This window comes from Diadema setosum, chromosome 16 (genome assembly GCF_964275005.1).
Source record: "Diadema setosum chromosome 16, eeDiaSeto1, whole genome shotgun sequence".
NCBI lineage: Eukaryota > Metazoa > Echinodermata > Echinoidea > Diadematoida > Diadematidae > Diadema > Diadema setosum.
In genome coordinates, this window is record NC_092700.1 from 37,339,754 (window position 1) to 37,364,823 (window position 25,070).

Genomic DNA, 25,070 nt, shown 5'->3' on the forward strand with positions numbered 1-25,070 from the left:
TTGAACATCATGCTGTAGAATAGGTACAATATCTTTATGCTAGGCAGGACACAAGTTTTCTCTGCTTCATTTCAAGTCACCATTTGGCAATTTCTGTCAACTTTGAGTTGAAAGAAATTGCCAAACCTATCTGATTCCCATCTAATCATTGTAGTTGGTATGGGACAAATATCATACTCAAAGGAAATCTTTAACAGGTAAAGATAACAACAGTTTCCAGTAGTCATTGACCACATAGGGAAAAGATGTATACTGTAACTGAAGATGTGGCTATATGCGTCAATGTTTATTATTGAAACCACTGTATAAGATAACCAAAATTGATACCCTGTGACAGAGAGGGCTATGATTTGCCAGCCTTAATATTAACGGCTAATGCTCTATCCAAGGCAAGAGAGATTCAACACTTTTGAAAGTTGCAAGTAGCATTTATAACCGTTCTAATAAACTAAACTGAACTTCTTGCACAATGCTATTGTTGCAGCTTATTTGACGTTGATGATTTCTAATTTTCTGGCATTCTCTTGTACAATTTAGGACCTACACAGCATATTACATCATTGCAAAAATATCAGTAGCAAAAAGATAAAAAATCCAATTGTAGTGACAACTGTAGTAAATTAAATGTAATAAAGTAGACTGAAGCAAAATATTGACCAAACAGTCCAAAATACGGAGTGCCATGATGAACTCCCAGATATAATGAAAAGCGTTTTCATCAATTTGATAAAACCTTTTTCAGTAGACTGAGTGTTCTACACAGGCAACACATAAAAAAAGGAAAAGGAAAGAGAAAGAAAGTAGAACAAAAAGTCACAGAGGACACTGTCACATGCTTAGGTGAAGATGATGACAATAAATATAAATTTTTTTTATTGATATTATTATTGATACAGAAGTTCATCGAGAGTCTAATCAATACTGAGTGACATCTTTATTGAGCAAGAAGTAAATGTAGCGTTATGGCTCTAGTTTTGCCAGTCTCACACGTAGCGGAAGTCATATTGATCGCCTCATTTCACACGGTGCTCGTTGAGTTCGACGGGAGCTGAAGGCACAATACATTGTGCATTCAGTCTGTGTGGGGGGTTGATTGTATCCTAGTGGAGGAGGGATTAAAGGGTTTTCTACTGTTGACTAATCAACTGTGGAATTGTGCATTTTTGCTTTATGTTTCAAAATAAATGATGAAACTCACAATGGCCTCACCATTTTCATCAAATAAGCTTTTACCCACCTTAGTAATTAAAAGGGAATATTTGGAAGCAATATCGAGAGTGCTTGTCTGAATAATTATCTGCTATTTGGCACAGGTGGTACTCCCATGCACATTTCTCTTTTCTCTCTCTCTCTCTCTCTCTCTGTGGAGTGCCACATATCAATTTTCAACTTTTAAAAAAATCTTCTCATGAATTGATAGACCAATTCCTTTTATATTTAATCAGAATGTCAAATATCAAGCAGACAGTGAAAGAGATGATTGCCTAAGGCAAGGTTCCACATACTGAAAGTGGCGGTCCAGTGGCCCGGACCACTAGAAACACATGCCGCGCCACCAAATTTCCAAAACGAATATCTGATCAGGCAACTAAGCTTCAAAATGGTTTGTCATGATCCCTTTTATTTTGGGCCAATATATATCCTTTTTGGGGCACCAAAATGTAAAATTTTAAGATTTTAGTGGTCTGAATGGGCCATTAGAGAGAAAAGTCAGTGTCAAGTTCTGCCTGAGGTGTCCACAGAGTTGTGCAGAGTGAAACACACGTGATAATCCATGTTCCGGCAGTGATTAAAACTTGGGGAGATGCGGTAAAGACGGGGTCTTGCCCTGTCACAGGGCAGAGCACGGTCATCTGATGCGTGTTACGCGTTGGTATCACGGGAAATAGCATGTGTTTCAGTAGCGGGTTATCGCCTATGGATTTTTCCGCGTACACACACGTGGCTGGACGTAGTTAGCCGTGCTTAAGCAGTGCTTTAGCAGTGGAACAGGCGCCAACGGCCATACCCCGTACAAAGCACGGCCAAACCAAAATTGACCAAAAAATTACCATTTACGACCACGTCCACCAGATTTTCATAATTTTTTGTACGTGATTTGGAAGTGGAGTGCTGTGTGACCGGGGCTTTTCATATAATGGTCCAACAATTTTTTTCTTTATACATGCATGGTTTTAGTGTAGAATTTCTTCCTGGGGAAAAAAGTGTTCATTTGACCTATAAATATGACCAAGATTTTGAATGAATTTACCACAGTCAGATGGCAAATGACATAGATACTAACCAGTGGCTCCCAATCTCATTTGATATGCAGAAACACAGGTGAGCTTCCTACTGTCAACACAACAGAGAAGGTAGTGAGCCAGCCAGCCGGCCAGCCACCCAACTAGGTAGTAACTGGTGAGGATAAGGAAGTGTGACCATTCAATGATAACTATAACATTTATTAATTTCACACTCGAGAGGCAGCATTCTGCATGAGTGATCAGTAATCAGCTGAAAAGCATTGCATCCAGGCATGGAAGAGGAAGAACAATTAACTCAGCTGATGAATTGATAACGTCCTTTCATTTGACAAGCTGGTATTACTCATGAAAAAAGGAACCATATGATTACAGTGTGACAGACTGATGTATATACAGGAAAACTGACATACAAACAAAAAGCCAGGTTATCTTAGCACTAAAAATACTTCATTAAATTTGTATCATACTGACTATTAAAAAAAAAAATGTTTTGGAATGAAATGAATTTTGAGGTACTACCACACATACGACTATTTTTCTGGCTATAGAGTCATAATTGGCCATTGATAGCAATAGTGTGATGTTAAAAGCCTCAAGCCTGCCAGAAAGATTAGTGAATAGTAAGATGAATCTCACCTGAATAGTCTGCTATCACCTGCTAAACACTCACAATCCATCATTCTTTGCATATACAGGTCATGTGACATGGTCAAAATTACTATCCAAAATTGGAAGGCTGAAATTATTTCTAATATGTTAGTACTTGCAGAATATCATAAAGGCGTACACAATTGCATCAATTTCCCTCTCCCTAAACCTTTGAATTACAATGTACATGTATCCTGAAGGTGGCCATAAAGTCATATCACTGTTATGAAAAGTATGACACTTGTGATGGCTACTTTGACCACTATATTAACAAACATAAAGCATGTATTTCTAGTACCTTCTATTAAATAAATATATTCTCCATCAAGACTTTGGCCTTAACCCATTGAAGATGAGTCCTGAGAATACTTGGGCAGGTGTCTATGGGAAATGTGTGCCATAGCAAAATCAATTCCCTCATCAAGACCAGAGTAAAGGACTATAGAGGCAGTCAGCTTGAGAATTAACACTGTGTTTGTACACAGAAGCACTCATTACACATCAAGATGTGGTTCATTTCATGATATGAGAGACTAGTTCAAAGGAATAGTCGAGGAAAGCATGATTTGGTGCTTAATGATACATGCTGTCAGTTCTACAGCTGTTTGACTGAGTTTCAATATATGTATGAAAATAGGCCTGTACACAAAGTCAAAAAGACAGACATTAAGTGAGCAGAAAAGCAGTATTGTGCAATTGAAAAGATTGTCTTGTGCCATGGACTCTATGCTGCTCTCTCTTTCTGTCTCTCTTTCTTTGTTCTCTCTGTCTCTCTCTCTCTGCCTATCCATCTATCTCTCTCTTTCATACCCATCGGTTGTTTTTTAATTAAAAAATCACAAGTGGAATTAAAATGTTTGAAAGACACAATTCTTTCTACATGACTTACTTAACTGCTTTAGAATTTACATTTTGCTTACAGTCTGCCTTCATGATGAATTTCTACTTTATCATTTGAAAATCTGAGTTTATCCTGCTTGGTAAAGCTTTATTAAGATAAAGTGATGTTTCAATTACACCACCTCTTATCAATGAACCATTCTAAATTCAAAAGCTACAGCTGTATATACAAAATTTGTAATATCATTCTCAGGATTTCATGCCACAAATAAATATTCCTTTCCAGAGAGATGACACATGGTTTTGAATCCCCCCATAATCTCTGACTCACAAGATGCACAGAGCTCAGTGTGCTACACAAAACATTGCTAAAGAGTTTAGTAACAGAATTATTGGACTACATCTCAGTGAATTGTACAAGTTTATGTAATAATTGACTAATGTTGTGAAGTGCATGTGATAATTGAATTTAAGTTAAAGGCCTAGAATGTTCCTTGCCCTCTAGCCAAGAATCCTATTGACACAACAACCCCATAAAATCCAATCTGTACTAAACTATCAGTAAGTCTCAATAAAACCTTTGTGTATTTCCTGTGAGAATAAAATCTTTGTCAACAGAAATCACGCTCTGTGGGGGATAGTTGAACCCACCGGTCTTTCTTCCTGTTCATTTCTGGTGGCTGAACAAGCTTTGCTTAGCCCTCTGCAAAACTGAATAGGATGATGGCATGAATACAGCTTTTTTTTTTCTTAATCTGATATCAAACACATTCCGTCTACCATTTACTGGGTGAAAGGAAGCACAAAACATTCTGGTGCAGGCATTGTATCTTTTGTGTAAAAGCAACAAACAAAGAAGACATCCCTGCCACCATAGCCCCAGCAGACAACACCATCTAGAGGACTACACTGTTGGAGTCACTGTCACAAGGTGTGTTTGTCATGAGATATGTCAGATACTGTCATTTCAATCAACTCTTCGTTGGCTTGTTCTATTTACTCATGGCAACAATAAACATTTACCTCAGCATTTTATCTGTATGAGGTACCTATTGTACAAATCTGAAGTTAATCCTTCCCTAACCCAAGCTGTCACCGGAATAGTTGATGATTTCACAAAGTATCACAAGTAACAAAGTAACAATCCTCTAATGGATAGTAAGCTCTAACTCCCAGAGAAGTACCTTGACCATCCAACGGGCAATGGTATCTCATTTTAATAGCACTGGTGATAAAGTTACAGCTAATATGTAGCACATTTTAAGCCATAATGGATCTTCAATGATTATGAAAGTCAAACTGTTACACTAGGTTAAAGAAAAAAAAAATAAAGTTGACTTTTCAAAATTCATGAAATTCTTCCGTCGATATGCTTTCATTGCAACTGATTGACAAATAGCCCTGCAGCGACATAAATAAGCACTGATTTGATTAGTGTTTTAGTAGTAGCCATGATAAAAAATCATGGGCGTACATACTCCAGCAGGATCATGGCTACTACTAAAACACTGCTCAATTCAGTGTTTATTTACGTCGCTGGAGGGCTATTTGTCAATCAGTTGCAAAAGTTGACTTTTGTTGATGAAAATTTCCCCATGTGCATCACTAGGAACTCACTGCCACCTTGTGTAATATCATGGTTGTCACTTGGTTTGGACAGGAGTGACTGCGTGACCCGGAACTGTGGAAATGATTGAAACAGCTATATAGGGCCTTCAAGAACTACAAATAATTTCTGTCATAATATGATGACATCATTAAAGAATAAAAATGTTTCTGCAGATACTGGAGGTCAGTGAATTAGCAAATACTCTCAATATTCTACATGTCATCTACTGCTGATAACTTTATACAATTCATACCTGATCACTCTCACTACACCCTCTGAAAGGACAACTGACATTACTCTTCTCATGTGATGATATCCTGCTTCATTTCATTTTTCACTGTAATATACTACTGTAAAAGTGGAAATTTTCAGTGTTGAAATTTTTGCACATTTTTGCACACAAACAAAAACTAGCATGAAAATATAAACACACAAATATTTTTGCTTGCCACATGACCCAGTAGTTGATGCCTCAATTCCACGGAATTAAGAACACATGAAACTCATCTTTCCCGGCCTAGCACAAATTAAAAAAAAAAAAAAAGAATACACGAAAATATCCACTTCTACAGTAACCTTGCTCTAAATAACCATTTCCTGTAAGAGGTAATAGCCATTCAATTAAAATTTCAATGACATTTAGGCAGTAGCAAAGATGAACGTATATCAATTCATTCATCATCATCATTCGTTCATAACACCCATAATTCTGCAAGGAGGTCATTACTGTATGCTCTCTCTTGTTTTCTCATCTACTCTCTCTAAAAGATATCATGATGAGTTCACACTTTTTCCAACTTTAATGACACATCTTTCTCTCTTGTATAGATCTTTATTTCTCTCCTTTTGAACAAAAAGGGAAAAGACATAAAGTCTTGCCATGACAGAACCTCTTAAAATACAAATACATTTCCAAATTTTTGTTGAAGTTGTAAGAGTTGTTTCTTTTTCACAAAGGTACTACAAAAATATATACTGCAAGCCTACTTGCATGCATGGCAAAGGGTGCAATTAGCTGATATCATTTAGAATGAAATTTCACTCATAAATTATACCAAAAAGACAAGCTAACAACAATTTCACACCCCATAACATAGCTCATAGACTGGGAAGACAAACATTTGGACAGCAATACGGCATGCATCATTTTTATGATACTGTGTGTCTAAATGGACAAAACAAGTTAACTTGCTTATTGTAAAACGAGCTAGGTGAACTCATAGTCATGTCATTCTGTTCACTTTAATGTTGTGTCAATTCAAATACTTGAATGTCTAGTCTCTTGTTTTTCACATGAGAGCTCATGCTACTAGAAACTGAAGTTGGTCTCTCTCTGTGGTTGCAAAGTCTCAAAACTTTCTATTAAAATCAAATCTAGAAATATGGATAGACACATTGATCTCATCATTCGTATTTGTCTACAACACATGCCATTGCTGTCATTCACTTCACAGTAAAGATGCTTGTAATAATGATTCACAATGTAAAGACTTTTATACTAAGGCATTTTAATACTGACAACTTCTGCCTTAACGGTCAATCTTTTTATACCATTTCATTGAAATCATAATTCCAAAGCAAGGAGACTCTAGGAATAAGACACATCTAGGAACTGCTGCATTTATAGACAGCACAAAGAATGCCGACACTGTTTTAAAACAGTAGTTTCCTACTAAAATATATTCAGAAAGCTCATACCTCAAATATTGAAACTGTCTACAGAAGATTTATAAGCCACAATTCTTTATTTACCTGACACACATGTTACATGTAGTAAACCCACTCTAGCAAACCAAGCCAATACCAGGCACAGGGATTCACAAATATGCTCCTCCGAACTAACAACTCCTGCAAATAAAGTTGTTTGGCAAGGCACTTGTACCTACAGTGGGAAGCAAACATGATCATTTGTTGAGTCTGCTAGGGGCTTTCCTTTCTTGACAACACAAGAATTCAGACATCTACGTCACTGGGATGTAAGTATCATTTTATGGTTTGTGATTGATAGAGCTAGCAGAGCTGACTTTTGAAACAAAAGCATGAAGCATGAGTAAAATTGTGAAGAAAATAGTTAAAAGCTAATGCACTACAGGATTGCACAAAGATAGTGAAACTGCAAATCTCGTCATCAGAAATTATCTTAGATGTATTTTTCTCTTGAGGAAAATGTGATTAAACTTGTAAAATACTCACAGAAATTATGGCGTTGGAAAACATGTATTTTCAATTTCAATACTGATATTTTTCTATAAATTGACTAATTCCCATGTCTAAATGAAGCAAATTGTTAACAAAACAACAGAATGATTAATGGGTTATGGTTTGAACAGTGATAATGTTTTCTTGAAATTACTATTTTATTGCTGAAATTAGACTGGAAGCAAAAAGGGTGCAGGTTGTACAGCTCATGACACACAACAGCCAATCTGAGCAGTACTAAGATACTTGCTGCCCTATATCAGGAAACATGGACAAACTATCACACACAAAATTGAATGATCAATCCATCATGTGATCACATAATTCAGGAAATATCTCCTTTTAAAAGCTCTTCAACGAGCAACATGACTTGTGTTGTTTAGACACATCTTATCTAGTGTGCAAATTTTGTGACAAAATTTCATGATTTACAGATACTCTACAAATTACAGGTCCAATATTGTCACAACATTCTCATAGTTTGTTTTGTATCTCGTTTAATTATTCACTCCTCTATTCCTCTTTGACAATATACTGTGTCTTTGTCATGTATGTTGATCTCATAAAGCCTTTCATACATCAACACATATCCACAGTAAGCCTTGCAATGAAACACAAACCCAGCTATCATCCATCACTCTACATTGACTGCTTCCTCCTAAAGACTTCACAGACCTGTCTAGTGTGGAATTCTACGAACTCTAATTCATGATCTCTTCTACGCCCCAGGTATCAGTTGATGTCTACCATTAAAACACACAATATACCTCACAAGCATGTTGAGACTTGGGTAGGAACAACCTGATAGCTGCTACTTATTTGAAATCATAAATGATATATATGGTAAAACATGGTGGAAAGAAGTGACTGATGGAAACAAAGGTTAAAAAGAAGGCACAATAACAGCATGTGGGAACTGTTTTGTTTTTGTTTGCTGTTGTTGTCGTTGTTTTCCTCTCCCAGGCCACAGGTAACATAGTATCAGTTGTTGATGCTCATATGATATCATACAGCTGTGGTGGAATCAGTGGACCTCGCTATTGCTTTCATCTCATACCACATGTCACTGACAGGGTGATCAAATGTATTATCATGGTCATTATGCATCTATGGATATTGCAGAATGACTGCACTAAGATAGCAAACCTTTTGGGAATAACTTGCATCATATGGGTGACATAGGACTTGCTTTATAAAGATAGGGATTCTTAATTTGGAACCCTTTTGAGTTAATGTGTGAATATATGTATATCTACACATTTTATGCCACCAAAAGAAGAACATTCTCAATGATGGAAATTCCCTCACTTGATAGTCAACTAGTTGTACTGCATGTCTCATACTTTTTAGGTCCAAGCTTTATAAAAGACCATTAAAAAAAAAGCACACACACATACACCTGTCATCAGATGCCATCCCAAAGAGACATTTGATATAAAAAAAAGAAAAGAAACCATGTTTCTCTATCACGTCAAATTGTCAGCTTAAAGTATGGTGAACGAGACATCAAAATCAAGAAAATCATATTAAAAAAGGTGTCAAAGCAGAGGGAAATGTCTCCTGAAACAGATAATTAATGTGACTTATTAAAAGATATTCGCGCCACTGAGAAATCGCGAGTTAAAACTGACTGATTTGCTTCACCGATATTAGCTCCAGAACAGCTGTCTTTTTCGAGCCCTAAAATATGACGTCACGAAATGAACAAAACCCTTTACGAGTGCAGCGGGACTTCGAGGCCACCATTCATAAAGCACGTATTTCTTGGTGGGCGGATGCAGTATCTGGCCTGTCTTTAGTCGCCTCTGCTTTCTCGGCTGAGACATTAAAACGTCCAAATTTCCCTTATAGTGAACGGAAAGACTTTGAGTTTGACATCGAGAGTAAATTGAGTGATGACAGTGACAATGACACTGATAGTGACAGTGGCAAAGTCGGAGCGGTAGAAGAAGCGATTGAGAGGCGACGGATATGGATGGCCGCCAATAACACAACTCGTTTGGGACATACATGGAAAAGGGCACACTGCCTGTCCATACGTATGCCCCAAACAAACCACGTCCGCAACGGCCCTCCATAGATGGAGCCCACTGTGTGGATGGAGTGGTAGCACAGCGCACATTTCATGACGTCATAATTTTGGTCAACAAAATTTTCGCCGTCAGATCGGGTTCTGGTGGTCTAAAAAGAGTCTTAAAATACCATCTCTCTATCGTTCTGAAAACGTTTTTACCTTCTGAAAGTTAATTATTCATATTCCTAGAGACTTAAGCTTTCCAGGAATGTATAAATCACCTTGTTTATGAATATCGTCCTTTTTTTCTCGTTCACCATACTTTAAAGTATCAAGCAATGACAATTAAGGTTCTCTTTTAACTTTTTTTATATCTTTTTATTCAAAGGACGAGCTGATTTTGCTATTACATACATTTTCCATAGACACCAGTCCAAGTATACATTGTACTTGGGACTAGTCTACAATGGGTTAATGTATCATCACGCATCATCCATCCAGTCTTCTCAAGATGGAGGCTTTGGTTCATCAGGCTTGGGTTCTTTACGTATTGTTTTGTCCTGACCATTACATGGTTGGGTGTAACATGACAAACATAATGCTTTCTTAAATGAGTTTGTTCTTACAGATTTAGCAGACTTTTTTTTTTCGCCTGAACCCTGACTGGCCAGCTGTTTCTTGCTAAAGTTGTTTTTTTTTTTCTTTCTTTCAGCATAATCTAGCAAGCCATCAATATTTTCCCAGCCAAGCTGGAAGAAAATAAATATGTGCAAATGTGTTCAATGAATCACGTTTTCATATTTGTTTCTTTAGAAATTCTGTATTATTAAAGAAGTCTTAAGTTTTAGAACATTATCAAGATTTATTATTACTATCTGACACATGCATTTCAAATGAGAAAGAAAGAAAAGGGACTCTTTCTTACTACTGTATAAAACACTTTCAAATCTGAACAGAAGGAGTCCATAAGGCATGGTAATTTTCAGACTGTACCTTAGCTTCTGGGTGTGATCTTGTGACCCTGTTGTTCTTGGGGTTAAATGGAGGTGGGAGTGTCAGGGCACTATGGCCAGCAGACATCCCACCACCAACACCATGAGGAATGCGACTTGGCATCACATCTGTTGATGGATTGAAGTTTGGCTTGGGCTGCACAAAGACGCGCAACTTTTTACTCATGGCAGAATCTCAGTCGGCCACCTCATCCTCAGATCTGGAAACAGTCATCTCAGGTAGTACACAGTCTGGCTTCTCTTAAACAGGACAACTTCTATTACAGAGCCTTGGCTTTCAGCAAAATGTATAACTAAATATTTTCTGTGGAAAGCATTGTCAGTGTTGTAAAAACCAGGACTAAATAGGAAAAGAGATCTCAAGGAACCACGGAGGTTTGCCTGCTGTCAATGACAAATTGATTTTGCAAAACAATCTATCTTCCTCTAATTTCTTACAGTAGAATGCAGCACAGGGTCCAGTACAAGAATAGTGGATTGCTCAGTTTTGGGGCCACAAGTATCTATTTGGAATAATCAGTATTTGTCCAGTCAACAAACTCTCCATTCTGACGAAGCATGTGGAAATGACGAGGCAATCTTGGAGCAAGTCCCAAGTTAACATCCATGAACAGCTAGGGAACAAGGATCAAGATACACTGGGCTTCAGCATCCAGTCACAAGCTGTACACATTCCAACTTTCTGAAAGAAAGTCTAGAGACCATTGCGATACAGTCCGCAATGTCACGTTGGTTTACGTCCTTATCACTCCATCTGTATGCACTTGAAAGGTCACATTAAATATACTAAACTCTCCAAACTGTCTCTCAGCACACTACACAAGTTTCCAGGACAGCATCACAAAGTCCAGTAAATGAGAAGATTATATCAGAAGGCACCAAGTCCATCAGAGCTGGGCTAAGCTAGACCTTCATCAGTTGGAGAGCACCCCCAGTGGAACCGGCCGGTGAGAGAAGCGGCCTATGGCTCAGGTGGAACCCACTATCACTGAAGCGTAGCACTTATTGACGTTGGGCGAGCTAGCATAATAGATGAATGGCCAATAAATGGATCGTTCAAGCCCTGTCTGGATACAAGGAATACCTTAAAGTCAGTCCCCTACACAGCCTCAATGACCATCTCTCATTGGTTGAGTGCATTCACACTATCTGCACACAACCCTCTCTCTCCCTCCCTCTCTCCCTTCGTCACTCCACATGGATTAATGGGTTGTTACTGGCAACCCGGATAGTTGATAGCTCTATAGTCTCTTCTTACCAGGCTCTGGCTTAAAAGAGTGTCACCCTTGAAAGGGATTACTGGATCTCCTACTTGTTCAGCTTCAATGCATTCTTAAATGACCCTATATCATTGTCCCAGTAAACTGAGTACCATTCTCAAAATAAACTTGAAGGATTCTATGGTTGAACAACATGTTATATCATGCTCGTATGAGATGAGATATAAAAAGAGTCTCTCCACCCCGAAGCATACTTTCAATGTCAGGAAGGATTCTATATTGTGTTACACATTCTATTGTGATCAATAGATAGAGTTCTGCCTCTAGCATTGGAGTACTCATGAGTCAGTACAGACAATTCCTTGGTTTAATGACCAAAATGTCTCACATTGATACACATTGAGGAATAAAGTTTGCAGTATTAATTAAGAAATGCATGAGTAACATCAGCTGACACGGTCTATTCAGTAGTACCCATAAATGACTTTTATATAAAAACAATTTGATAGTCACAGCAAAAAAATAAATATACTTTCAGAACTACCGACACAACAGTAGCAGACTATACTGTAGCTGCAAAGATATCACCACAGACATTGGTAGAAGTAATGCTGTCCATTTAAACAGCAGTGGAAGAAACAGAATAGTTATAGTTATTTTAGCGGAAGAAGTTTGAGTGATAGTAAGAAGTTTGAGTGATAGTAAGAAGTTTGAGTGATAGTATTCACAGAACTATTACTCTGAAGTATCAGTGGTACTATTACTCTGTTAATACAACAGCTACAATGACTAATAAAGCAAATTCAATATTCTGTTAGGTACTATCTTTTATTTTCTTGCCATTTTTGATAATGAATGCTGCTGCTGGTGGTGGTAAGACCATACCACATATTGCTACTGCTACTATAAAAACCTCCTTTCTGTTTGATGATGATTGAAAGATAAGGTTACAATTAATCCTACTGCAACTACATATAATGATAATAACTTTATAACTACTGATGCTACTTGTGCACTGGCACTATCAGCAACAATGGCTGTATCCTTGGCAGTAAATGTAGTAATAATTGTAGTAGTGATACTCAGTAGTAAAGGTAATAGAGTACACACAAAACTTGTGAGGTTAATGAGAATATAACTGTTCCTCCAAAGAAGCAGTATCTGACATCAGACACGCCCACTATTTTAATGTTTTAATCAAGAATGGGATAGTCCAACCAAATGAAAGTATAGTGATAGTGAACTAGCTCCTACGACTCTGTCTACATACTGCTGTGGGAAAGGAAATGTGTCTATGATATTTATCTCAATTACATTAGAATCCCAACTATTAAGAAGGTTTATGGATCAGCTACATCAAGCTGTGTTTTTTTCTGTTTAATTATAGGACAACTGACAGTCAGCATTAAATGTCACTTTGAATCAAATATGCATAGTAGGCCTCACTATTGCATTATACGCATCTTAAGTAGAAGGTAAGAAGGTGATGCAAGTTGATTGCTGGAGATGGATGGCTGAATTTCATTCAATTCTCTTTGATCGGCAAATACTGTATATAAATGCCATAAATTCAGCGAGTCTATTCTTTTTCTTTTTCTTTCTCTCTCTCTCTCTCTCTGTCACAAATTGGGACTTCATGACAATTTCACAAGTGGTGCTATTCAAAAACAGCACCTGATTGGCACAATTTGCAATTTAGATAAAAACCCCGTAAAATATATGGCCTACACAGTAACTGTTCATTCATCTATCCTCATGATTTTGTGAACACATTTATTGTTGTTGTTGTTGCTATTGTTGTTGTAGTTATTGTTGTTGTTACCAAAATGCAACAACAGGGTGTATTTTTTTCCTGTTTTTGTTCATTGTTTCTTCTTTACCTCTTCCTCTTTTTTTTTTTTTTTTTTGGGGGGGGGGGGGGTAAAGCAGAGGTAACAGTAGTTGGCAATCACACTTAGAATGACCCTGCTTATTATAGTTGTAAAAGCAAAAATGATAACATACAATTCCATTATCATCATCACCATCATCATCATCAGCAAACATGAGATCTTGACATGTTTGAATATTTACATATCTTTTTAAATGCAAGGAAGAATGTCTACATTTTTTCAGACTGGAAAGAAAAATAATTGATAATATGATAGTGTACTAAAAATCATTGGAAGCTTGATGTTATGCGAGCTTTCAGTGTATGTTCATAGCTCTTATCAACACTCCAGTTCATCCCTTCCTGCTGTTAGTGATTTACTACTGTAAAAGTAGAAATTTGGGGGATGTTGAAATTTTCGCGCATTTCGCGCAACCAGAAACTAGCGTGAAAATAAAAGCATGTGAATATTTTTGCTTGCCATATATTTCTGTGTGGGATGTCTTGATTCCGCGGAATAAATACCCCGCAAAACTTTTCTTACCCGGCCAAGCGCGAAAAATTAGCTGCGTGAAAATATCAACTTTTACAGTAGTACCTCAAGATCTCCAGTGTTAGCAAAATATTATATTTTTTGCCTCGAAATATAATCTATAGTCATTAAACATTGCATGTCCACATAGCTGCCCACATGACATAAACACATGCATAATACTATTTGAGTGAAAAGCAGTGCTTCATCATGGTTGCAAAGCAGGTTTTTACATGTACAAATTACTACATATCACTGTGTTATTACGGCACAGCAGTGACAAGGGGTAAACAAGAATTTACAGCACAATTTCAGCAGACTGGAAATGAGTCTAGGAGACAATGATCCAGGCTAGGTCCAATGCGTTCAGGCTCTTTAAAGGATTATTGTCAATCCGCAATATTCTGACCTCTACCTCACCCACGTCATAAACAGTCTTAATCGCATGCAACAATTACCTGACCAACCCCACCTGACTGTGTCTTGTTATTTCCTCTGGTCACTTACCCGGATCCATTTCTTACACATTCCTGGTACCACAACGTCAAACTCAATATTGCATTTAATCTGTTCAATGGAACAAAGTGCCACACATATTAGTCATGTAGAACACACTGCTTGTGTGATACCCTGAGTTTAGAGTTTTACTTAATGATAAATTGGTACAAATATGCCTAAAAAGGATATGTTACGAAATGTTCATTCATAGAATCATGACCTTTTTTTTTAAATGCTGGTGTCCCTCAACATTGGTGATACAAAGCACCTCAAAATAGAGGCATCCCATTAAAAAGAGTTGGAAGTAACATTAACTACAACTGTACACCTTGACATGAGTACCGAGTTCATGTCCAACCTATTCCCTATATAAACATGTCAGGTACGTAACATCAAAAGAAACTTCCAAAGAGCATTTAATGCAGTTTTTATCTGTTGTGATTACCTTTTTTTTTTATTTTTTATTTTTCAAGAATAATACCAATGATGACATCAAAACAGCAGTTGATGATAATCTTAGACAAGGTGAGGAATTTTTCTTACAATGAAAAGCCCCCCCCCCCCCCCCCACACACACACACACCCTTATTCAAGGTCTGTTCCAATATGAGTCAAGGTAACAGTGCCATTGATCTTAAAGCTGGCTCCACAAACACAGGTCTGCCACAAGTACACTGTGTTTTACTTAGAAGTCATGTATTGATTTCTGAGTGTCTGTTTGCAACACTGCTATGAACTTTGTTCTTTACTTTCCACAAATCAATAGCTTAACATTCCATTAGCTTAACCCTTTCCTCTACACCAGGCTGGTGTAATTTACTCTGGTTATTGTTGGTTTTTGTTTAAATTAGTGTGAAATTACTGTCAATATCCTCAAAAGTTATTACTTTCTGATAATGAAAATCCTTGTGTATTGAGTTCTTGTTTAAAGAGAAACAGAAAGATGAATAGACTACATAAAGTAGGGGATACTGTTATAAAATCTGTTTGACGTCCGTCACACATGTCTGAGTTCTCCTAGACAAGAACATCAATCATGACACAGCAATGAACATATCTCCACACTGTGTGATAGTAAGAGTATGGAATTTTTTATGAGGTGTCTTGATACAACATATAAAGTAAATAAAACACCAAAAGTCATACATCTTAGTTTCTCTGTCTCTCAAATTCTACCCCTGTCCCTTTTAATTCAGTGACTAGAAAGAAAGTAAACATGATTCTAACTTTGGTATAACAACCATCAGTATAATCATGTAATCCATGAGACAGTGTTTACAGAGATGTTAAACTGTGTGTCATGATATCTGTAATTTGGGACATAGCTGATGGACAGATATCTATATTTATCAATGTGTAGCAAGTTGAGCCCAGCCTTAAAGGGGATGGCTAGTAACTGATCAGTGGCAATCAGTGGGAATGTGGCGGGATGATTGTTCCAATCCTTGTGGGATTCCTTTAAGAGTACATTATATATTTATTGTTGTGTGAAAATCATTTGCTTAAGAATGGTCTCATATTCAAGTAATGTGCAGTTTAATGTTTCCATGTTAGCATGTCTGTACAGTGACGGGGCATTAAACTACACATTACTTGAATATGAGACCGTTCTGAAGCAAATAATTTTCACACAACAATAGATATATAATGTACTCTTAAATGAATCCCACAAGAATTGGAAGAATCATCCACCAGCATTCCCACTGATCAGTTACTAGCCATCCCTTTTAACATGGTGGCAAAAATTTATGCACATGGAGCATTACAAAAGAATGAACTTTTTCCCCCTGGTCACAAAACTAGCTGCTGTAGAAGGAAGGCCTGCTGTAGAAGGAAGGCCTGCTGCCACCTAGACACCAATACTCAGTGGGGGTATCACCCATCTCCCTGCCTAGCATGACCTCTAGAAAAGGAACATTGAACAACATACTTGACACTGGGTCACACAGGGTGATTGGTACCATCCATCACCCCTCCCTACACCCCACACACCACAACAGCTGGATGGATTTCAGGCTAAATGCTCTCATCTTTAATGTTTGTTTGGAGCTGGGGTTTGAGCCCAGCATGCAGTCTGTCTGGTTGTGGAATCACAAAATTAGGTTCACTGCCTTTCCAAGCTTTGACATTCTTTATGTTTAAAGACATTGCAATCCCCTCCCCCTTGGTCTTTTATCGCTTGTTATATTAGGGTTAGATGAATAGATTTCCAGCTACAGTACATCACAGCTCAGTAGAGTATATTCACATAGTAGCTGCGCTACATAAATTTCATTATTATTATTATTATTATTATTATTACTATTACTATTATTATTATCATTGTTATCATTAGTACTACTACTACTATTATTATTATTTAAGGAGTAGAGAATGTACACCATTGGTAAGTAAATTAAACATTCACACTGCAGCATTTCACTGCACTGTGATGAGTACTGTTTAGTTTGATGTTTTGTATGGCTAAATGTTCTTTTGTTTCATGTAGTTGAAACAAGACAAATTAAACCAATAACCCATTGTAAAGATTTACTAAAATGTGAAAACATATAGTATTTCTTATCTATATGACTGTTGACTACAATCAATGGAAAAACAAAACGACCACTTATTTATCAAGAAACACAGTTTGTACTCTATCTGGCTGGCTTCGGTAAAATTCTCTGATCTGCCCTTCAAAAGGGTGATGTGCTGATCAGTGAGGTGTACAATAATGCCTCCAAAGAATTCCACCTGCCATTCTTTGAAATAGATGAGCTGGAATGGACAGAGATTACCAGGCTGTAGTAAGGAGAATCACAATCACTGACTCCTCTCATCAAATCACTCCTCCCTTTGTCGTAAGATCACCATTTTGGTCTTTTATTGTCCATTATCGGGTGCGGGTCAGCTACACGTTTGCACAAACATATCACAACAAACAAATAATGGTAACTTGTATAACGTGTGAGTAGAGCTGAGAATGCCCTACAAGTCTATGAATGGATGACTACTGATGAAGCCTGGAAGGAGAGTCAGGCGATATGATATACTGTTTATGGCATATATATTTCGCAAGTCTAAATTTTCGCGAATCGGGAATTCCCGACGATTTCGCGAGTGGTTAAATTCGTGATCATGGAATCCTGTACTGAACGGAGAAATGTAAATGCGTACATCACATTCACATCGTGATCAGAGTCAATATTTTCGGCGTCTTTAATTTCGCGAATAGCACCTGACTCACAAAATTCGGGAAAATAAAAACCTCGCGAAATATTAGGCATATACAGTAGTGAGTAGAAACCTAGTAATCATTCACTCAGGGGTTAACTTACCTTAATGTCTCCTACACAGAAATATATGACATATGTTCTGATATTATACAAAGTCTGCATAATCTGCATACCAAAACAATTACTGTAAAAGCTGCTATTTTCACATACCAACATTTTCATGAATGAGGATATCACAGGTATTTTTCTTTGCGAAATGTTGTTTTCGCGATTTGACACTGAGGCATATCAAAATGCACTAATGCCTGTACAACTTTTGTATGTTTGCGCAAATTTTTGCATGTCAAATTCACCAAAAAATACAATCCTCGCAAAAATAGCAGCTATGAACTAATGTTTAGTACGAAAGCATCCTTAACAGAAGATTTCATCAGCTCAGAAAATATCTACTTCATAGTGATAACTCCTCTCCACATCTTTCACATCAACAGATTTTCACGATCTATCAAAGTACAAACATACACTGGGCTGATTTTGCATGAAAACTTTTGAAATAATAATGTACCTTGGTTGTTTGTACAGAATATGGCATTTTACATCGTTAACTGCATCTCTTTCATCAAAAAATGAATCGACAGAGAGAGGAGCAGTGGGTTGAAACTAAGATGAGTTTTGCCCCTAGAGATGGCTAAGATTCCTACCAAGTGAGCACCTCTTGTTGCTACCTTCTTCACTTACAGTGCTGCATAATTTCTCCTCTTTTTATTCTCCTTCTATGGCTTACCTTCTACCTCATTTGAAAGAAAATCTAATATAACAATCAAGAATAGGCTCCAAGACTTCATTTAGGTGGCAAGTATTTATTCTTTACACTCTTCTCAATGCAAATAGATGACGGTGAATATCTTCCACCCCAAGCAAAACACATTTCTAGGTTTCCTTTAGTCCTGAAACCCTTCAAGTTAAATCTTATCATACTGATGTGAAAAGAAACCTAGTCTACTAAATGCTTGCAGAGTGTTTGGAGATTGACAAGATCTGTGGAATCTCTGTGGATATATGGTTGATCATGGCATGCATTTACCTTGCATAGATAGATTGCAAACAAACATATAGTTGTGAATACATACAAATGATTATAAAACCTACATCAAAGGAGAGATTGTGCACATAGAAAATGATACACAAAACACAATATTAAGAAATGAGGTTTGGGAAACAAGTGCTGAAAGAAAGTGAAGAACTTTAGTCGAGGTAGCATGAGAGATAAGGGAGGTAGAGAGAGAATCACAATTAAATAACGTCATTGAAAGTTTACTGAAATAAGGACTGACTGAAAAGATTTCAACAAAGAGAGAATGAAAGAGTAAGATAAAAAGAACGTTTTAAGTTGACAAGAAGCTCACAGACTAAGAATAAATAAGAATAAATCACTTGATATGAAAAAGCATAAAGGTTTGGTTCATGTCAGTAAACCAAACAGTCCAACATACACAAAAGTTGCACAAAGTATAATGAGGTCAGAAATATAAGCACATGTATCTGACACTACTAGACTACAACAGTGTAGAGATACTTGTAATTTGTTTTCAATTGGGGTCTAAGTCCACAGCTCATAAATGGGATGTTTGTGAAGCTTGTAATCTGTTTAGTTGGCCTGTCATTGACCTACAGACTTTGGTTGAGTGACCACAGACAGAGGTGTCAATTGTTACCTGATGATCACAGAGAATGTGAAGTGTAAAGGTCATAGACTTGACTAAAGATTGTTTGTGATGATCTAAATGAGACATAATATTTCATTTTTCAAAGCTAGCAATACAAACTAGTAAGCCTCAATTGAAATAGTGCACTAGATATAGGCTATGTTAATATGCAAAAAAAAAGACACCAAAAAAAAAAAAAATCCTACAAAAAAACAAGGAATGCACACAAATTTTGGAAATCACCAGATGACAAATGCCAGAAAATATCACAATGTGTCTCCCATAATAAAAGAATGATATAAACATGATTTGTCACAAAAAAAAACTGTAAAAGTGAAAGTTTTTGCACATTTTTGCACAACTAGAAACTAGCGTGAAAATAAAAGCACACATATATTTTTGCTTGCCATATGTTCCAGTAGTTCATGTCTTGATTCTGCGGAATTAAAAACATGTGAAACTCTTCTGACTGGGCTGAGCGCGAAAAATTAGTTGCACAAAAATATCCACTTTTACAGTAACCTTAGCTGTCATTCAACAAATTTTCCACCTTGTAATAATGCTATAAAATAACTAAACAAACACTGCACAGCCTACAAGTTTCTGTAATCCACATAGTATTCTGTCAACCAACAAACTCAAGACTGTATTGGCCATTTTTTTTTTTAATTAACTTAATATTATGAGGGCAGAGAAGCACACTTCCCCTACCACCATGTAATTTTTCACACAATAATTTGTCATTATCAAAGTAATACTTAGCCTCAAACAGACATGGAATATTTTGGGGTATTGCTGTCTGCTACTACTCTCTCCTCTTAAGCAGATTATAAGTAACATATTTCTAAACCAAACGCAAATCAAAGACACTACAGCAATCTATGAAAGCTAATCATCATTATGAGAGCAATACAGCAGAAGGAAATGATCCAACTAAAAGTAAAATTCATTTTGGAGCTACCTGACAGTTCTGCATTTTATGAGTTGATCAGATTATCTGATTAGTTTTATCTTATATCATTCTTACTATGATTAGCTTAAGCAGAAGTCACATATTGCAGCAGCTAGACAGGATCAAAATGATGTGAATATGACATTTAATGTCCTTGAGAGTTATTTCTTCTACATGTGCAATCATACATACAATTTAAGTATGAAATGTCTTTCTCTGTTTATTTGACCCACTACGGGGCAGTAGAGTTCGACAAGAACCAATATGACCATGGCAGGTGAAGGGAGGAAGAGAGGATCCTTTGGGAATGAATCTTATATGGACTTCTTCCTGTGAGACAGGTGTAGACTAAGCTGGATTGAAAGGAGAGAGGGTTTAGTAAAGCCTTTATGGGTGCTCCACAGGCTGGAGGATGATGGGCTTAGCTTGCCATTCTCACACCCAAGGAGGTGGGGTAGATAGCCACAAATGTACACACTTCACATGAATAGGAACTATGGCACGATTGTTTGACTTTGAGCTAGCACCGCAGAACAAAACAAAATGGTGGTTGGAGCCCCTTAAATAATCCGTCATAAATACATCTTTCCATCTTCCCTAAAAAGGTACTTAAGGGGAGTACCTCTTGGGTGATTGAACTGCCCATCACTACCTGAAACTTGGCTTAGGATTATTACCCATAGAAGTGCTGATTGGAACTGGAAATTAATAGCAGACTCTCAACAGAGAGCTTTGTGCAACCAACTTAGGAATGCTACTCCTCTTGAAAAAGGGTGTGATTCAGATAAGATAAGAAAGTGTTTTCATCCTTTCTGACAATATCTGAAATAAAAAGAGATACGTTTGAATGAATCCACTGGAGGTGATGCATCTTTTCACTGTTGCCAAATACAGTCCAACATTTCATTCTCTGACTCCTGCCAATATATGCAGAGTATCAAAAAATACATTTACTGTTATATATTGAAAGTTGCAGATTCACAAAACAAAGCATTTTCAGCAGTAAAATCAAAGACTTCCTCTGAGGACCTTTTCAATGTTAAAGATTCAACCTTCAACCCACTATGAAAATGTCAGGATGAATGGGATATCAGTTGCTTTAAATGGATACTAAACATGAAATATGTTCTCATTTTGTTTTTACAGAACTCTCTTTCATAGAGACTTTTTCTTAATGTTCAACACATATCTCTGTTGGAGAGTATTTTACAGAAGACACGAGGCTGCACTCTTGTTGTTATTGTTAAATTTTATGGTATTTTTGTCATAAAAAAGGATACATATGTAAATTGTTGCTAAAAAACAGTTTATTTCCTCATTAAGTTGCATAACCCTTTGTTCACATTTCAATGACTATAAAAGTGGAAGTTTTCACAAGAGTAGTTTTGTACTTTCAGTAGGTTGAAATGAATTCTGCTTGTTTTCAACTTTGTGGAATCAGAGAGAAAATGTATCATTACATATTACAAGCAAAAATATCTATGTGCTAGTTTTATGTTTTGCAAAATATACATTGTTTCTACTTGTTTAATCTAATTTTGATTGTTTACCTCATAGAAGCTTTTATTCAACAATCTCTACCCATATGGATCACTTGGTATCAATTTTGTGCATTGATCACCGCTATGAGTCTCTAATAATCATGTTCATTCTAAAAAGCACTATAGAAATCAAGAGGAGACAATTCTAGACTGGAGTGCCTCAACCCACAAGGAGCTGGATGCTGATTCTCAAGCTGCTGTTGCCATGGTTACAGGTATTACACAATAGGGAATGTTCCTGGCATCTCCTTTTGCAGACCTGTCAAGTGGTAGTACTGAATCTTAGAATGAATTTAAACAGACTGTCACAAGTTACCAAACAAAACAGTGAGTCTCTCTTGCCACTGTATGGCATTGTCACTTTCTTTCTTTTTTCTCTTGGAGACATATTCTGTGTTTCAGACTACGAAAGAAGATGTATCAAAGGAGTCAAACAAGATATTGTACACAAGTTGAATAATGATCTTTTACCCCAACCACCCTCCCATGCGACTGGATAAAAAAGCAAGAAAGGAAGATACATGAATCAAACATACCTCCCTTCCTTCTTTGCTTACATAATGTTTTGATGTTGGTTCAATCTGGCAAAGCATGACTACATGAAAACTCCACATAAAAACAGTCATCACACATGTGGCGGAATGGGAAATGGATGCATTCACTTTTAGCTCAAATTTCAGGTTCAGTGTCACAAGAGGCTCATGATAATGAATTATGCCTCAAAACATTCCTGGACAAGCCTGAAGGCATGGTGTAATGTTTGAGGTCTTCTCCCACAGCAAATTATCATGGCTTTCAACTGTGGTTTGACTTGAAAACATATGAGTCTAAGATATAAAGTGAGTAATGCGGCAAAAACTACATTGCAATGTGAAATATTAGTGAAATATTAGGGATAGCATGACTACATACCTGGCCCTGTCTCCAAGACAGGTGTGGACATGGTTCCTGCATGGTTGCATGTAGTCCTAGAGGTGACAGTGTTTCTCACATACCTAATTCTGCTTTCAACTTCTTGATTCCTCTTCAGTGTAGGCAAAGCTCCATATCAAACAGTGGTCAAAAGCTTGCAGTAGAATAATCCTTTCCAATGTCCTTCCTAAAGTTACTTTTTTTTCTCTGCTTCACTGTTATGTATATTTTCTACATCATTTTTGTCACAGTTTTTTTTTTTTTTTTTTTTTTTTTGGGGGGGGGGGGAGCTTTATTGAGACATGCTACATTGATAAGGTATTTTGCTGATGCGGTATTACGGGTGAGCAAGCAATAGCTGTTGTTTCTTTTTTTTTCAGTATTTAACTTTTATTCCTTATAAAATGCTTTGACAGATAAGCCTATACTTCTCTTGTATTCTGAAACCTCTTTTGCCTGAATTCAAAGCTCCAAAGAGTAAAATGAATTGTGCGAGCAAATAAATAATTCATAAATATTGCAAGAAGATTCGGTCACAAAGTAAAAACATTGTCTCCTTAAAGCAGTGTACATGCAAAAGATAAGAATATTGACAAAACCATGCTATGAATTTCATTTCCATAAAACACATACTGCACTTTGATGTAATAAAAATAGTATATCTCATAAAGTCATTTACAGCCAGTGGGAATAGCAGAAGCAGTGGAGTAGAAATGTGTGCATTAGAATATGATAGCAGTCAAGACAGCAACAGAGACCAAACATCACCTTGCTCATAGTACAAGGGCATGCCTTTTTCCTCTTCTTCCTCCTCTGTTGTTATCAGATCAGAATATAACCAGCAAGATAACCAAATCAGCAGTGGGCTCCAGTCAAGCATAAACTTGAATACAAAATTTCCTCCAGTCTTCAATGCACAAAACATTTGGCCATCACTGCAGTCGGAGACAGTGTCGTGTAATGACACCTGTAGTCAAGCACTGCCACATTGCATGTCACAAATTAAGTCTCTGACACTTTCTTCTGATCCTCCACTATCGAATGAAATGATGAGAATGCAGCAAAAATAGCTCAGGCAATAGCTGTTGCCAAGCAACCAATGTTGTGTCCTTTCTTCTTATCTTGCTTCTAGTCCTCTGAGAAATGGCTGATCATGCTTAAAGGTTCTATAACATTTTTTAAACACAAAATGACTCTGCCTCTAAACAGAGGCATTGTCAAACAATCCATCATTATCTTTCAACAAGGTCACATCAACAATCAAAAAGCAATAACTTGTCAGTTCTAAAATGTCAACAGAAGTATCCATGAAGTATAGCGGAAAAGCTGTCATCACCGTAGAAATGAGGGATGATGGTGTGCTGCAGATATTGATACAATACACAGATATCATAAGGAAGGCTTGATGTCACGAATACACACGACCAGGATACAATGAAGAGATAAAGACCTCTGACAGTCACGTAGACTTCTGACACAAAATGAGATTAGCACTGCCACCATGTCTGTCTCACATCATAACCAGGGATGATTTGGACCAAAGCTTAGGATGACTTGGTCCAAACCTCTAAGGATGATATGGTCCAAAGCTAAGGATGATTTGGTCCAAAATCACAAACATCAAACCTTCAGTCTGGAAGTGGTACATATGTAGCTCTAGCTAAACACACTTGTGAAATTCGCTATTGTGGTTTGAGATCATCAAGAGTCATCAATAAAGTGCATTCAGGTGGGCTTGACCACGCAAACATCTACTCTCAATATATCAATACAAAGAAAGGAGAGGGGATATTAAACTCCGTTCTAGACACAGGTGTAAATGTGCACTGGCCTTTCCGACACAATAACGTCACTAAGAAGACTCAACAGCATAATAGCATACACTTGCCATTTCTCCCTCACTATACATTGTTCATTATGTAACTCAAGGAAACCTAGGTAGATGAAAAATTTCTGGAGAGAAGAAAATCACAAGCATGGTGCTCCAGAAATAAATTTGTTTTGATTTGTTTTGTTTTGCTCTTTTTTTTTTTCTCTCCTAAATGTTCGGTGGTG

At 37.0% G+C, this 25,070-nt stretch overlaps 1 protein-coding gene across 3 annotated transcripts in view; it reads right to left on the reverse strand.

The window, feature by feature from the left end:
* Window positions 1-25,070, reverse strand: part of LOC140239459 (dual specificity tyrosine-phosphorylation-regulated kinase 4-like) — a 102,810-nt gene that overhangs the window by 30,036 nt on the left and 47,704 nt on the right. The window contains exon 1 of one of the 3 annotated variants that reach the window (XM_072319296.1): window positions 2,285-2,320. The exons of the other annotated variants lie outside the window; for them this stretch is intronic. The gene's annotated coding sequence lies outside the window, so the exon portion shown is untranslated. Of the gene's footprint in view, window positions 1-2,284; window positions 2,321-25,070 lie in introns of those variants that run through there. 3 annotated transcript variants of the gene reach the window in all.